At 39.2% G+C, this 13,499-nt stretch overlaps 1 protein-coding gene across 3 annotated transcripts in view; it reads left to right on the forward strand.

Annotated features, from left to right (window-relative positions):
* Positions 1-13,499, forward strand: part of LOC150102159 (embryonic polarity protein dorsal-like) — a 150,255-nt gene that overhangs the window by 51,456 nt on the left and 85,300 nt on the right. The gene's annotated exons all lie outside the window — the stretch shown is intronic.

The raw sequence follows: 13,499 nt of genomic DNA on the forward strand, positions 1-13,499 counted from the left end.
AGGGTATTAATCACTGCATCTCATGGTCGACTATAACAACCGTTCACCGTCTCTAAGTTGATTGTGTTTTGACAAATCCTTGATCTAGGTTTTTCATTGAGTATTAAATGAGTGAAATTGATTGTCTATGGGAATGGATTTGAATGGAAGTAATAAAAGTGGTGTAGGGATTACATAGGCAAAGTGAATATTAGATCCAACATTATTTCAAAGCCAAATGTTTGTAGAAACTATGAAAGTTTTGTAAAATTGACTTGAGAGTTTACAAGAATACAATCCTTGGCATTGGAGTTACTTAGCTTACTCTATTTAAAAGATTAGTGCATTTTTTTAAGGTGTCACTGGCCTGACAGCTGTTTCGAACTGGTTGGTTCTTTTTAGAGACCAGGCAGAAACCTCTTGTGTTGTTGTTATTATTATTATGGGCGACTCCAAGGAGTCCTTAGACTCATTGAGGGAGGCCCTAAACATCATGTTCATTCCAGGGATGACCTCTAGTTCTCCCCTGATCTCCCACTATTCTCTGTAGAACTTCTCCACCATTGATCTTATAACAACCCCTTACCAACCTGTAGGTCTCTATCATATCTCCCCTCTTCCTCCTCTCCACCAGACTCTGCAAATTACATCTTCTCAATCTTTCCTCATACTCAACATTCCAGAGGTCTGAAACTACCTTAATCAGTCGTCTTTGGACCCTTTCCAACATCTCTTTATCCTTCTGAAAACCCGGTGACCAAATCTGGGCACAATAGTCAAATTATTGTGCCTCTACCTCCAACAATATATTCTCACCAAGCATAAATTCTGCATCCCATCTTTGTTTTCCAAATTTTAAAACCTTACATTTTGCAACATTGAACTCGCATCCCCATTTCCGTGCCCAATCACTCAATTTATTCAAGTCTTCTTGCAAGGCCACAACATCTTCACTGCTCTTTATGGTTCGTCCCAACTTTGCATCATCTGCAAACAGCTGAATATCTCCATCCAAATCTTTGCCAATATCATTAATATACAAGTTAAACAGTAATGGTCCTAAAACAGACCCCTGAGGCACTCCACTAGTGACTTTCCTTTTCCTGGATATTGCTCCCCCATACACAACTTGTTGATACCTATCAGATAGCCAGTCTCTAATCCAATGCACTAATCTAATATCCAACCCCATCTGCTTTAGTTTGACTGTCAACTTATCATGAGGTACTCTATCAAAAGCCTTTGCGAAATCCAAGTATATTACTGTGTATCCTTCTCCTCTGTCCAAGGAAGCAGTCCATTTATTGAAATAAGTAAGTAGATTACTAAAACATGACCTCCCTTTAGCAAATCATGCTGTCCATCAAAGATAATACCATTGTTGTCAACCCAACTCTGGATCCTAGTTCTCACAAGCCTCTCCGACAACTTAACCACAACACCTGACACACAGATAGGCCTATAGTTTGATGCTCGAGTTCGATCACCTCCTTGTGATCACAATCTTGCCCTCCTTCCACTCCTTAGGAACTTGACCAAGTGCAAGACTCGTATTAAAAAAATATGTCAAGGCAGGTGTCAACTCCCTGGCACATTCCTTCACAATACGCGGTGATATATTATCAAGTCTCACAGCCTTATTTACATCTAGTTTACTAAACTCCCCAAACACCTCTTGTTCACTTACAGTCAGTCTCTCCTCTCCATCATCAACTGCTCTCAATCTCTCCATGAAGTCACATTCATAAGATTGAAAGATCTTTATGAACTGCTCATTAAGTATCTCCACAACACATTCTGCAACAGCTGTCTTTATACCATTTTCCAATCAATGTCATCTTTCCATAATCATTCTTTCTTTTGCTGGTTACATATCGAAAGAACTCCCTAGGATTCTTTTTGGCTTCGTTAGCTAACTGCTGTTTATACCTCTCTTTAGCTACTCTCACCAACCAAGTCACCCTCCTTACCTGGTCTTTGTAGACCTCATGAAATTGGTTATTTGCACTTCTCTTATGCTGCCTCCACAATGCCCTTTTTCTCTGTATCGCATGCTTAATTTCTTTATTCATCCATCTCACACCTACCTTATTTAACCTTCTCACCCTTGGAATACATTTAGACATTGCATCTAGTAGATAGTTTTTGAAAATCCCCCAAGCTGCATTGATCTCTTTTCCAGCTAACTCTTCATTCCACGCTACACCCACAAGCTGTCTCCTGAGCTCTTCATAATCACCCCCCCCCCCTTGTAGTTCCACATATACCCTTTTCTCACAGGGGTCCTCGCACTGCTGCAACCACCCAGGTAATCACCTCATGGTCACTCTCACCAATTGGTGGATGATTTGATACCTCATTTATAATTACATCCTCTGATGCGATGACCAAATCCAAGACCCTTAATCCTCTTGTGCCCTCTGTTACATAGTCTGAGGTCATTAACCCTCAAAAACTCAAGAAACTCAGTTTCTTTACCTCCAGTTGCTATCTCATCATTCCAGTCTATATTGCCATAATTAAAATCACCCATAATGATCACCCTTTTCTTATTTGCTTGTGGCTAATTTGACTATACATTTCGCTATCACCACCACCATCCACATTACCTGGTCTATAACAACATCCCACCAAGTATTTGATTCCATTCACCTCTATCTCACACCATACTGCCTCAAAACTACTGGCACTATTTCTGTCTGGCATCTCTACTTTGTATGGACATAACTCTTTCTCTATCATCAATAGATAGAGAAAGAGTTATGTCCATACTCCTCCCTCCCTTCTATCCTCACGAAAAGCATCATACCCTTCCATCTCTATTCCTGTCAGGATATCATCCTCTTCCAACCATGTCTCACTTATTTCGACAATCTTTGGGTGAACAGATGCAATTAGTGCAACCATTTCATCTGCCTTGTTTCTTATACTTCTAGCATTGGTATAGAAACACAACAGCTCATTTCTGGGTCTACAGCTAGTTCCACTGATACCACTCACTCGATGTGATCTCTCTCCATGTTAGACTGGGGCCATTTCCCTTTCTGCTTCTTCATTTTAGAACTGTTTTCAATTCCAACTGTTTCCTCTCGATCCCTGGTCATCCCATTTCTTTCCTGCCTACACATGCTCTCACCTCCTCTTGGAGCATTCACCTTTCTCACGCTGTGTACCCCTGTCTACCCTGAGCCTCCCCATTTCCCTGCTCCTCTTGCACACTCATTCTCTCATTTTCTATACTCATACCACTCACTTCCCAATTCATATCCACTTCTTCAATCTCTCCTGTCTTACTCTCCTACTCTTCCACATCACTCCCCTCACGATCTGATTCATTCTCTCTATTCACTTTTCTACCTTCCAGCAGCAGTCTCTCCAAGCGACTCGCACCGTAACCACTCAAATGCAGTCCATCGCTTTCATACAGCTCACTTTGTCCCTCAAACTCATTCTACACATTAACAAACTTTACTCCCATCTCCTCACACATTTCAGCTAGCATATCATTCATAATCCTTGCTCTCTGCCTCATTTCACCACAGTCATACCTAGGCAACACGCTGACTACCCTTCCTGTCACACTATTCTCTTTTATCCTTCCAAGCAGCCACCGTATGATATTTTTGGTAGTCTGCTGTTGTCCATTCGATTTAAATGTTCTGGCCATTTTTGTTTATACTGTCTTATATAGTAATTAATTGGTTTTATTTTCAGGGATTGTAAGATTTCTATCTATCAACCCCAGATCTCTTATCTCCCCTACTTCCTCCTGTATAACTCCTCCCATAGAGTATGCAGCATCGATGTTTCCCAAACCTCAAGATCCTACATTTTGCTGCATTAAACTGACACTCCCCCATTCATTTGCCCATCTATCTAGCTTATTCAGCTATACTTGTTGTAGTTAGAGGATTGTTTCATGCTGATTCTATTGCTGATGCTGATTCTAAAAATAGTCTCTGACCTGTCAGGACCTCCATTTAGTATGCCTGTCATCCTCCATCCAACTGTGTAAAGGAATATCTAGAGCATTGTTTGCCAGTCCTAATTTGTCATACAGGTGATTGCAGATGTAGTTCTTGTGTTCTTCACATAAATCTGTTAAGAGATTCATCAATCCGTCCCAAGTAGGCTATGCTGCAGGCACAAAAAAGTTTATACTCCATAATGTGCAAGAGAATGAAGTTTATTGATCCTTAGAAAGATTATTTGCAGTGAACATAAGAACACAACACAGTTGTGTTCTTATGAAGAAGTTGCTACAGATCTGAGAGACTATTTTAGAATTGGCTTTATCCATGCTGCACTCCGTTAACCTCAACAATTATGACTATATAAATTGCCAAAATTAAGAAGTATGGATGTTATCTGACCTGTAGAGGACACCTTGTCAGTTACAACCTGAATTGTTTCATAACATTCTAATTTAGTGTAGTCTGCCATTTATCATCATAGTTGTAATTTGTGCTGTTATGATGCTGGTTAGAAAACCAAAAAAAGAAAAAAAAACACATTAAGTGCAGTAAATTAATACAGGCCTATATAGCCTGAAAATGGTATTTGCATTCGTAACTCTAGGCTGCCTGAAGAAAGATTTTCAAGGTTTAATTCTAGACACCGAGTTGGTTGTTAATTTAATTGACTCTGGTATGGGCAAGCAAGCTTTTTCTTCCTAAAACTTTGGATTTTCATCCCGTAAACTCAAGAAAATTGACTGCAGAACCAACAGTATTTCAGATTGTGGCAGTGTCAGAGAATACAAGATGGTGGCATTTGTCTGCCTTTCTTCACTAGATGCCATTTAAATTAATGATAGTCTTGGGCCAACTATCTCTAATAGGCCATTTTAGCCCTATCTAACAAAAGTTAGATAGGGCTAAAATGGCCTCACAATTCAAAATTACTTAAAAATTACTATAACAAATGTTATGTTTTTAATTGTAATGTCCAAATATTTAAAGAGACGGAGTAAACATGATAAGCACTACGAACACTCCACTACTAGTGCAAACTGCATATAAACAGCAGTGGAACTGCACGACTGAAAAGTTTGAGATTGAATGAATGAGTAGTTTTGAGTTATGATCGGACATATTATTTTAGACTGTGCCTGATTGAATTTTATATAAGGTTTTTCGGGAATCTCACATTGCACTGGCACTAACGCAGTTCGAAACCTACTGTCTCCCCCTCTGCATGAAGTATGCACGAGGTCTGGTGGCCATGTAGGCCCCACTCGCAAAGAGGACCAGGGGTGGATTAATGGTACTTTCGGGGGGTAGGTTTTCGCTCTGTGGCCAAGTGAGTTCTTGACACTCCTTTTCCCTGTAATTAGGGCATCATAAACTCTGACATATATTGTTTTGCTGGTAGACACTGTGTGTGTGTGTGTCTACGGGATTTGTCATTTGACTCTTCAAAGTCTACAGTATTATCTAAAGACACCGGAATATTCTTTGACAATATAAGGTGTACAATGATGGAAAACAGAAAAGACATTAAGGACGCCATTCAAAATTTAAACTAAGATCTGACACTTGATGTTCTCAAATTCACCTTATAGAAATTTGAGACAGAATATCCTGGCTGTCTGAATCTCTTCACTCAGGTTAATGACACGGAAGAAGATGATGTGGACACTGAAGAGGACTTCACACCTGTTCCACCTCCAAAGACTCCCCGACAGTACGATTGTTCCTAGGAGGAATAATCAAATAAAAGACGTAGAACATCTGAAGATGATATGGAAGAGGATGTAGCAACACACGATACCCAAGTCACCCAAGATAGAAAAGAAAAAGTCCTTCCAGTTATCCTCAGAGATAAAGAGAAGTGGACCTCAGGGTCCCTAGAAGAACAAAACACAACTTCTCCAGGGCAAGAAATACTGATGAGGGTGTAAAGATTCATCCTACCACTGTTTCAGATTATTGTAAGATGACGAAAATGCTGGACAACTCCAAATTGCCCTTCATACTTTTGCACTAGCAAGCGAGAAAAATTTTAAAGTGGTGCTTAGAGGGGTTGCTGAGGGCATCACAACTGATGAGATCACTGGCAACCTCATCAGCCAAGGATTGACCCCCAATCAAAGTCAGTAGGATGCTGAGATCTGACAAAAGGCCAATGCCACTGGTGTTAGTCAAAATTAGCAATACACAGAAAAGGATATACGAAGTGACAGATATTTGCAGGCTCAAAATTACAACTGAGCCTCTAAGGAAGAAGGCATCGGCAGGGCAATGCCAATAGATGTCAGAAATTTGGGAATGCCCAAAAGCTGTGCAGAGCCGCCTACAGATGTCTGAAATGTGGAGAGGGACACCAGACCTGTGCCAAGCCAAGATCTACGCCTGCCTGTTTTGCTAACTGTAGAGGACCACATCTCGCTAATTACAAGGGGTGCCTTTTCCACCCAAAAAATCGTGGGTCAGCAAGAGTGAACCATTCCCCCCCATCCAACAACACCATAAACAACCAAGCAGGTCACCCTCCTGATCGAAATACCTCACGTTCAGCAACACAGAAAGGCACTTGACCTTCATCCATGTCCAAAACATATGCAGAGGCAGCACAAACTCGGATTCCTTCATCTCGAGAGCAAACAAGCTCCAAACTAACATCACTTCTGACTGCTTCACTTGCCACAATGCTGCATGAATTCAGCAAAGCAAGCACCTAACCCTCTTCTAGAAAGAGATTTTATCTAGAAACCCAATCCATATTGACATCTGAAGATGATATGGAAGAGGATGATAATAGCATGGAATGCTAATGGTTTGTCAAATAAAATTCTTGAGCTGCAAGAATTTGCAAACAGATGCAATCCAGACATAATCTTGATCAGCGAATCCCACCTCAGACCATCAAACAACCCAAAACTAAGAGGTTATATTCTATATAGGACAGACTGACTTAACTCTAGTGGTGGTGGCACAGCCATTTTTATTAAAAATTATTTAAGCCACAATGTATTAACCAACCCTCAAACTTTAAACCTTGAAGTGACAGGTGTGGAGGTGCACACAAATGACGCAGGTAAACTTAAAATCTATGCAGCGTACAATCCTCCCAGCATTCCACTATTGACATCAGATTTAGACTCCATCCTCGGCTCCACAGATTCCATAATTATAGCAGGAGACCTCGACTCCAAACATATAGCTTGGTTCAGTTCATCAATCAACTCCAAAGGCCATACTTTATTTAACTACACGTCACTCAACTCATCAATAGTAGCTGAGCCCACCCACTACAGCCTATCAGGAAGTTCTGATATACTAGACATAGCTGGAGACATTAGATGAGCTTATTTCAGATCATAATCCTATCCAGCTCAAGCTAGGTACCCAGGATCAGCTCTCCTCAACATTCTTTTATAGCATGGGATAAGCCCAGACCACATCAGCTCGCCTCCTGTCATTCGCAAAAAAAGATGACATAGAAGCTGTAAGCAACCTAACTAGACAAATCAGCACAGCAATATCATCAGTCACAGAAGTCACTGTCTTCTACGTGTCCAGTTGAATTCTGGAAGAGATAATGGACCTGGTTAGGGCTAAAAACAAAGCCAAAAAGCGGTATCACAACACTAGAGCCCCACAGGACAAAACAACCTTGAACAACTTGAACAGACAGGATTGAGAAGCTTTCCAGAAACACAGGAATTCTGAATGGGAATCTAAAGTTACAGAAATCAACCAAGAAGATAACTCCATGTGGAAATTTCTAAAAATCTCTTTATACCAAAAGACAACCCCTTCCCCCTATGAAGACCAAACTTGGAATTGCACACTCAGATGAAGAAAAAGTAGATCCAAAAATACGTCATCATCATTAAGGCCTTTGAGAAGCCCTAATTGGCAGTCTGGAAAATCAATGCAGCCCATCTTATGAACACTTAAATATTAATCTCATTTATAAAGTTCGTCAAGTCAGAAAAGCCTTAAGACAGCATAAGGATGATTTAAAAATCATCACCCCCACTACTCCAACAGAAATAATCAATATTATATCTCAATTTAAAAATAAAAAGGCTCCTGGTCCTGACGGCATCACCAAAAGAATAATAAAATTACTCCCAAGGAAGGCCATAATTCATCTAGTTAATATAACCAATTCCATATTAAGGAACTTTCCCATAGTTTGGAAAACTGCTGACATCATCCCTCTGAAAAAGACATCATCCCTGGTAATAACCCACAACTCCCCAAAGCTACAGGCCCATCAGTCTTCTTTCCTGTCTCGGCGTAACAGAAAAAGTCATCCTAACAAGGCTATAATTAGCAGTGGACAAACATAAAATAATTCCAAATGAGCAATTTGGTTTTCGCAAAGCTCACAACACAGTGCAACAAATTCACCGATTAACAGAACACATCACCCATGGTTTTAACTGGCACCTTCACACTGCTGCTGTGTTCTTAGATGTTGCCAAGGCATTTGATAAGGTCTGGCATCAAGGCCTTATTGAAAACAACATCCCAATTAAACTAGTGAAACTTATTTACTTATACCTTAGAGAAAGATACATGCAAGTAAAGCTTAATGGAATTGTTTTATCAAGGTGCAAAATTCTAGCTGGATTACCTCAAGGTTCTCTTCTGGCCCCAATACTGTTTACAACTTATGTATCAGACATCCCTCTTAATTCAAGAACAACCATTATGGCCCTTTATGCCGACAACATTTTTGCTGCTATTCTAGCAAGCTCTCTCAGTCCTCGCCTGGCAATCACCAGACTCCAAGGAAGTATCAGCATGCTGGAAAGCTGGTTCACCAACTGGAGGATTCAAGTAAACTCCCCTGAAAAGCTCAGCCATGCTGTTCTCTAGAAAAAAGGTCTGCATTACAGAAGACATCTTGCTCTCTGGTCAAAAGATCCCAGCAGTCAGAGACTAAATATCTTGGGGTACTACTGGATAAGAAACTCCTTTTTAACAAGCACATCACTCTCATTGGCTCCAAGACATCCAAAGTAATAGCTTAGCTCTACCCAATGATCAACTGCAAGAGCAAACTGAACTTACAAAATAAATTACTACTTTACCAGATGGTCATAGGTCCAGTTATTACCTACGCCTCACCAGCATGGAGTCGCACTTCACAATCAAACATTTCAAAATTACAAAGAATCCAGAATAAGTGCCTAAGGATGATCCTAGATGCCCCATGGTTTATCAGAAATTAACAGATCATCGAGAAACCAGCATTTCATACATCTCCTCCCTTCTTCATGATCTCGCAAAAAAATTCTTCAAGTTAAATTCACATTCAAACCCGCTGATTGTACAAGCTGTCAATTACAATGAAACAGAGTACTACAAATACAAAAGACCGAAGGCCATTCTACTCTCAGCTGATCATAGCTATCACAACTTCCCCCAGAGGGCGAGCTTATCTGCTCACAAAACTCCCTTTCCCAAATAAATTCCATTACTGACAAAGGGGAATATGAAAAGCACTTGTGCTTCACCCATCCTGACAGTAGCGTTATACGCAAGACAGTGCCACATTACGCTAATAGCTCACATCTCACTATGACATGCATGTGCACATAGCAAAATGACACTGTGGAAAACACAGTGCTGCTAGTGTCCTTCGCCCTCCTAAGTGCTACAAGATGAATTTTTATTCTTTTTTTTTTATACAAAATAAGAGAATTGTATAGGATTGTTGATGATAAAATTAAATATTACAAGCAAATATAAAAAAATTAATAAATATATTTATATATCGAGAAAAATTGGGGGTGGTGCAGTTCTGCAGTGTCTATGCACAAGCCACCCCTGGTGAGGAACATACAGCCATAACACCCACTTTAATAAGATATAGAACTCTCCTTTCACTGCAGCAATTGTATGGGCATATTTTTCACAAGCATATCATGGCAATCAATGGGAATTCTCGATTATTCTTCCTGTAGGCTTGTAATGAGGTGATTGTTGTGGGAGAAGAAGTCCCTTGACTTCACCTGACACTCCAGTTCATCCCACAGATCAGCACTGTGGAGGCCATTCAAGTGTAGTGACATTAATGTCCACAAACCATGCAGTTACAGCAGCAGCTTTATGACACTGTGCATCGTCTTATTGAAAGAGACAACAGTTTGTTCCATAGAAACCTCACAAAATAAGAAGCATTGCATTGTCCATAATGTTCATATACTTCTTGGATGGAGTTCATTGTTCGTGGCATTGCAAACCGAGGTCTGTTCAAACCAGAAAAAAAACAGGACCATACCATCACATTGCCACCTCCAAATTTCATCGTTGGGGTTATGAAATTTTTTAAGAGACCACTGGGCATCTACCACACTCATACATGTCGCCATTCAATAATTACTTATCATTGCCTTTCTCAAGAATCAGACCTGTTTTGTAGCAAGAAACTACTTGTAAAGAGAATTAATGCCCATGTCCATAGATCATAATTGCTGATATTTTGTTGAATAAAGTTTTTCAGATACAAGTTTATTAAGTGCTAAAATAAAGCACAAGGCATGAATGAGTCTTGCAACTGGGCACTCCCAAAGGAATGAAGGGTGGGGAAAATTGTTCCACTTCACAAATGGGTGGCATTAGTACTAATAATGTACATTAGTAATATTAATAACGTGCCAGATTGCACACACATATATGAACTGAGGTATAATTCGTTTGTATGCAGTTGTATTTTTGGTATATGCATGTGGTTACTTTTTTTTTTCTGAAAATTTGTTACCCGTCTTGCAATATAATTTTATTGCAAGACGGGTAATATAAATTCCTTTCAGTGGAATATTCACAGTTCACCACCTTCCAAGATATTTTCAGAATAGTTTGTTGAAATATGCGGAATAAATCATAACTCTGGGGAAAAAAATCATAATTCATAATTATGAGGCTTCGAAAGCATTATGTACATGTACAATTCCTGATATGTATATGGGTACATTCAGGAATAGTGCTGTAAAAATAGTCATAATTTATCATTTTGAATCTTTACGTTGTTGTTTTCTCTACATTAATGTTTTATTAGTTTTGGTTTCGTAACAAATGATTGACACTTGCGATATTGATATTTATTTTAAAATGTAAAGTATGTGAGATTTATTGAATTTACAGGAATTGAATTATTGCGGTTAGGTAATTGTAATAATTTCAATGGTTTTATATTGTATTTCACATTTGTGAATTGTACTGTGATATCTATCGTTCATCGTAAAGACATTCTCTTTTCGACGATGACAACGTGTCAGCCATTTCTACCTAACTTCTCGCTTGCCGTTTAGGTGAAGTGCGCATGCTCATTAAGGAGATTGATGGGTGATCGACGGCTGACAAAAAGCGGTACCTGGGTAATGGAAGAAAACAAGAAGAGAGAATGGAAATTTGTTAACGCAGACCAAAGAATTTTATTTTAGGAAGTTTTTAAGAAAACTCAACAGTCAGAGTACATTAATAGAGGATTCTGGAAAGTGAATCTTCACAAGGTGAATCCTTAGACTGGAAAAAGGGCACTATCAACAATTATTTACTGTGTGAACAGTAAATAATCGGAGATATTAAGTAGACGTTCTATTTCAACTTTCATAGAAACGCAACATGGAAAGTTACATCTCTGTCTCCAGGCCGCCGGTGATGTTAATTATTTTATCGTAATAAGTGGCGGAATTAGTGAAATCTGAAACTGTAAAGTAGAAAAAATGTTCTAATGACGCGAAAAAATAAATTTCTTGAGTTATTAGAAAAGGCAGTTGACATAAATAAAGTGGAAAAAAGTGGTCCTAGTTAGATCTAAACAGCAGAGTAGAAAATGAACCACACCAGAAATAGAAATGTTTGGGGAAAATTTGGAGATAAGGGCAAGGCTAATAACAATGGTAAATATCTGCTGGATTTGTGCTCGGGATATAGACTAGTCATTACTAACACCACGTTGCAACATAAACATGTAGAGAAGGCAGAAGAAATAAGAAAAGCCTCATTCACAGTCTTTGTTGATAGTGATATCCTCATGCTAGTTCTGTAAGCAAGAGTATACAGAGGATTTGAAATTGGAAGTGACCATAATTTAGTTTTAAATAGGATAAAAATGAATATCATCTTGAAAAGAACAGTATGTAAGAAAATTTTAAAAATTAAAGTTGGGCAGCTTTTACAGGTAAACTTTAGACTCAACTATACAAACATTATTCAGGAAAAAATGAAACTGCTTGAAAACAAGAACTTATCCTTGGTATCTCATGGGCAGACTGAAGAAAACATTCAGCTAGGGAGGCATGCATGGAAGGAAGTTCTGCAAGGAGAGAAAATCAAGAACACCATGGTGGATACAAGAAGTTAAAGAGAAGCATATTGAAAGGTCCTAACAAATAAGTTGACTGCCCTAAAATAATACAGAGAAAAGTGCAAGAGCTAATCTCTTATACTTTTGTGTAAGAGATTAGCTCTATATGTGAAAGTAACTAAACAAAAGTCATGGGAAGACTTTGGGGTGAATATAGAATATACATTTTTGTATGGAGTGAGTTTGATGGGTGAAAAGATTTATATAAGATGGATGGTTTACATTTGAATGGATTTGATGTACGGAGACTTGAAAAGGTGTTGAATGAAGTGGATGTGAAGAATCAGGGAAACTAGAATTATTGGGGGGGGGGAGTAGATATGCAGACTTTAGGGAGACAGTTGAGTATATGAATGTGTGTAATATACCCGAGCGATACGAAGGACAACAAATCAGAATGGGATAGTTAGTATCAGGCATCAAAATAGCGATGCGACAAATGGGCTTCTGCAATTCACGTATACTAATGCCAGAAGTATTAGGAACAAGAAGGAAGAATTTTTGGCCTTTGTTGGCACTTCAAGGCCACAGGTTATTGGCATTAGTGAAACATGGCTGACTGTAGATGATATAGCTAGTGGGATTGAATGTGAGGGGTATAGGAGTGACGGAGAATAAAATGGGGGCAGGAGTGTTATTGATGATAGCTGAGCTACAGCCAAGGAGAATAGAAGTGGAACTGCAGGATAAAGAAAAGAGCACATTTGAGGCTATTTGGTGTGAGATTGAGGCTAGCAGAACAAAATATACAGTTGGGTACTGCTATAGACCAGGTGATGGAATAGATGGTGAGGATAGTATGCATAAGCAAATAGAAGAAATGAGTGGAAGGAAGGGTATTTATTATGGGAGATTTCAACTATGGTAACATTGATGGGAAGGAGGAGAGAACACATGGGAGGAAGGAATTGGATTTTATGCAGTTATTAAGGAATAACTATCTGCAACAGCATGTAATGGAAAATACTAGGGGTCAGAGAGTGCTTAACCTAGTAATTACATCTGAGGATTTGGCTGTAATGAATATGACCACATTGCCACCAATTGGTGAGGGTGTTCATAGGATCTTGACTTGGAAGGTGGCTAAAAGTGTGGAATTTACAATTAAGACAGGGTACGTGTGGAATTATCGGGCTGGTAAGTATGACAATCTTAGGAGTTTGATTGGTTCAGTGCCATGGCATGTAAAA

Source organism: Typopeltis vanoorti, chromosome 10, assembly GCF_054136105.1.
Source record: "Typopeltis vanoorti isolate ZY-2024b chromosome 10, IOZ_Tvanoo_1.0, whole genome shotgun sequence".
NCBI lineage: Eukaryota > Metazoa > Arthropoda > Arachnida > Uropygi > Thelyphonidae > Typopeltis > Typopeltis vanoorti.